This window comes from Vidua chalybeata, chromosome 4 (genome assembly GCF_026979565.1).
Source record: "Vidua chalybeata isolate OUT-0048 chromosome 4, bVidCha1 merged haplotype, whole genome shotgun sequence".
Lineage (NCBI taxonomy): Eukaryota > Metazoa > Chordata > Aves > Passeriformes > Viduidae > Vidua > Vidua chalybeata.
This window is the reverse complement of record NC_071533.1, coordinates 24,421,098-24,425,586: the sequence shown is the minus strand read 5'-3', so window position 1 is coordinate 24,425,586 and position 4,489 is coordinate 24,421,098.

Here is a 4,489-nt window from a genome sequence, read left to right as displayed (position 1 = left end):
GGCTTGGTATTTTCAGTTTTCTTCATGCTGAATAGCTCCTTAGGGTCAGCTCTTGACCTTTTTACTGTATCTGAATATTATTTCCCTGCAGAAGCAGCTTTACCACATCATTGAGCTGCTTCTGTCCCATGCAGAGAGACCTAGGGAGCACACAGATACTAATGTCCAACTCAAAGGCAAGTGTCAGAACAACCCTCTCATATTTAATCTGATTGACCAAGGACCAAAATCTGCCAAAGTAAATGCAGACATACCAGTCTGCCCCAGAGGGAAGAGAGTTAAGTGAGTTTCTGAACCACAACAAAATTAATCTCAGAGTACTGTGCTAAGAGAAGTAGCAAGAGATAACACTGAAATACATTCCATATACTGTGAAATACTTCAGGATCAAGTACTAAACAGTGTGCTAAACTAGAATACACTATGATTTTGCTTGAGGCTGATTTATCTGCTAGTTGCATTAGATTGCCAAAGTCTGGTTTACCTCATAACCAGTCCTGGGGAGGTATTCAGCCATAAAAGCAGTGATTAAAAAAAGAGTCAGATAATATAAACATGTATTTTTCAGGCGAGAAACAATAATATACACACTTTCCTTAATATTACTTAGTTAGGGCCTTTGTCTTCCTGATTTCCAAAGAAGTTCATGCAATTACATTAGTCCAAGGTTATATCCTGGGATCCTCAGTTACCAAAGATGATGTAAAGGGACCATCAATCCTGATAACTTGGGCCTGGCTAATTTACAAGCTTGGCTTCTGTTCATGAGGCTTTTTTTATACAACCTGGATGCTAAAATGTCATTTTTCCTCTCCTGCCTCCTTAATTCATGGTGAAATTTGAACGTTTGAGGACTCAAGTTAGGGAAAGCTAATTACAAAGCTTGAGTGCTCAGCTTTATTTAGGGTTTGGTATGGATCATAGTCCACATGTACACTTCTGCAAAGGCACATTTTATATTCTAGTCCTGTAACCCAGAGTTTAGAGCTAGAAAGTTTCTTTAGCATTACCCAGTTAGGCTTTAAGTCTAATGATGTCTCAGCTATGGATATTAACCATAACATCCCACACTTTATTCCAGCTCTTTTTAATTAGAAATGGATTATTTCTTCAAGTGGAGCTACTAAGAGAAATCTGTTTTCACTTAGCACTTAGGCCAGAAATGTTATTGCCACTCCTGCTGTAATTGTCTGCTAGCCTTTATTAGTTTGCATTGATCTGAGAATCCACATTTTTGGATGCTTTCTAAATCTTTCTGTGTGAATTCAGCCTAATGTGAAGCAAATGAAATAGATTTTACCCCATCTATTTTTCCTCCAGTACACTTCTGAACCATATAAAAATAGCTTCAGCTCTTTTACAGTTCAGATTTCTAACTTTAACAGACCAAATACCAGCTCACTGCCACACACCTCCAGAGCCAAGCCCCTGCAGCACAGCTCAACAGAATAATAAATACTGGGGGAATGAAAAATAATCATAGTATAGCTACAACTGCTCATTACAAATTTATCTCTGGTGCTGTTTGTCTACTGGTTCCAGCCTTCTTCCCCATCCCAGCCAAACCTTCTGCATGCATAACAGAAATCACCCCAAACCCTTGGCTGCTGTGACTGCTGTGATGAGCTCTGAACCACACACTCCTACATCACACCTCAGAATCAGTGGCCACCTTGCTTTACAGACTGCTTGCTTTCCTCCCCAGTAGTCTTCAAGGGGATAAACAGGCAACTGGCAAACTACAGGGCAGCTAGAGGCTGTGCTCAGTTAGCAAACTCCCTTAGGCTTTTGACTACTGCTGCTTTGCTATCCCTTTCAGAGATGTCAGTGGCATACATCTACAGGCACAGCACAAAGCTGGAAATCAGGGGACATCAGCTTTGCCAGCAGTCTGCTGCACGACCTTGGGGAGCCACTTCAGCTTATTCAACTTTTATTTCTACTTCTGCCCTTTGTTGATTCTGTTTTTGATAAGAATATAAATCTGGGACAGACATAGTCTCCTACTATACTGATAAATGGCATAAAGTACAAACATGACCAGCTCTTTCTTGTGTTTCTAGATGATAATGTAATATAAAAAAGGAGTAACTAAATTAATCTTCTGTTCTATCAGTACCATTAGCTCCCTTAAATCAAGAAATGGTTGGTGGCCTGATGATGATGTGTTTGATATCCAGCCTAAGGTCATTATCCTCACAATAGGCTGAACTGCACAGAATCATCTGAAGTCAGAAGTACTTTTAACTTCTAGGAGCTTGAGCCAACAGAACTGGACACCACTTAGTGCTTCTCAAGAGACCTTCAATGCTATTCAATGACTGGTTCTCTCAAGAAGCATTACTAGACAAGAAGAAAATTACTTATGGCCTACTAGGAGAGAGGTATAGTTGAGCTTTCTGGAGCCATTTCATAGCACAGTGTCTCAGCCACCTGGGCTTCAACAGTGATGGATCAACCATGACTGCTGCCTTGCACAGCATTTCCCTTTCTCAGTTCCTTGCAGAGACAGCGGATTGCCAAGCCCACCTCTGAGGCAAGCTGGCTTCTTTGGCTGACCCAGAAAACAAGTGCAGAGCATAAATGCTTAGCTACATAGGTTTTTACAGAAAACATCTCATAATTTGTCTCTCTTAACCCTCTAAGCCCCAAATGCTGAGGCCATCCACTCTGTAGGACTCAGTGGGTAACCAACCCTGGGCAAACTGAGGGCTGTTAAATCATTTCCAGCTGAAAGGCTTTTCCAGACAGTCAGGAAAGAAGCAGTACATGCTAATTTCTACCAGCAGGCTCCTGGTATAGTTAATTCAACAATCTGTGTGTTTGCCCAGGGCTCACACATGCTGTGCTGTCTATATGACTTCATATGGGCTTGGTTTTGTGCACATATGAGGTTGACAATTATGTTATGTCTTGGGTTTTGGGGTTTGGGTTTTTTCTTTTTTTTTTTTTTCCTGAAAACCTACTTGTTTTATTTTGGTTTTTTTCTGTTCTATCTAAATTGCCTTTGCTAATTGCAAGTGCACAACATGCATTATATTTGGGCTCATTTAGTTATAGGCTTAACTTAGATTCTTCCATTCAGCAGCTTGTCCCAGATTCCAGGTATTTATGAAGGAGGCCAAAGACCACTGGCACACCACTGTCAATGCCCAATTGCCTAAAAAATAAATTTTTCTTTTTAAAAGGAAAAATCTTTCGAAGTGCTAACATTTAAGGATGGGTATTATCAAGTGTAAAAACTCATTCCTTCTATAGAAAGGCTACTCAGTCCACAAGAGCATCAATGAAAAAAAATGCTTTATGGAGCTGTTCCCCAGAAAAACTGGCTCATAAAGCCTCCATGCCAGTCTCCTGCCATCAGCAGGTTCCCCAGCCTGCGTAGGGTTGATTTGCTCATTTCATGTGAGTTCTCTGCCCAGCCTCTCACATCTTGTTTCAGTGCTGGTGCATGAAGGCAAAGCAGAAGGCAGTACTCCCTGGCTTCTTCTCCCAGCCTAATAGCAGTGAGCTGCTGGACACAGCTGTGAGAGTGGAGCTGGGAGTTCACTCTGTACCTGGGAGCTGGCAGATGTGCCAGCCAAGCTTTAATCCAAAAGCAGCTGGGTACATATTTCACTGAAAGAAAGTTATTCTAAGAAAAAGCATGAGAGGTAATACTGAAGCGAGGTTCCTCACTCAGATTTAAGTTTTGCATTTGCCTGGGGGCCTTTTGTGTCAGAGAAGCACAATTCTTCAAAAAAGCAACAACATATATAGAAGGTGATTTCAGCTATTATGGCTTTAGTATTGCAAAGGTGTCTTAGCAACATGCAACAAGTTCTGAGCAAAAATGTTGTGCTGATCTCTCTCTGCCTTCTTTTTTCTGCTGTATTTGCAACTTAGTGGCTGAACTGCAATGTCCAGGCTCAGAAACAAGGCTGCTTTCGTTTTTCTGCCTGTTGAATGAGGGTAAAGACTCGAGCTTTTTCTGTGCAGATTTCTTCCACATAGTGTTAAGTAAAAAATATTGGCATAACTTGTGTCACGTATGCAATAAACTAGAAAGGTTGATAGGACATAGTAAGAGAGCACATAGTTGCTCAGTATATTTTAACTTGACAGTGTCAGGAATGGACTCCAGGGACCATTAGCCCCCATTGACCTCACACAAAAAATATTACTAATGCACACTTCCACCCCTGAACTATGCTGGGTTCAGTAGCAGAAACATAAGCACTTCGTGTTCAAGTCAACCAAAGTGGAGACAGAGGTTTTGCCAAATGAACTTACAAGGCACAGCAGAAAATGCAAACTGGCTGTGAGGTAGGAGCAGAGACAGACACCAAAAATGAGGGGAGAAAATTAAGAATAGATTCCTGACAACAGAGCTGGATGTAGTGCTCTGAGAGCTTTGCAAGTGTAATTGCTTGTGTGCCATTTGGACCATCCCACCCCTCTTTAAAGAGGTCATGTGTACACTGTGGACACATTATCCTAGATATGTGCT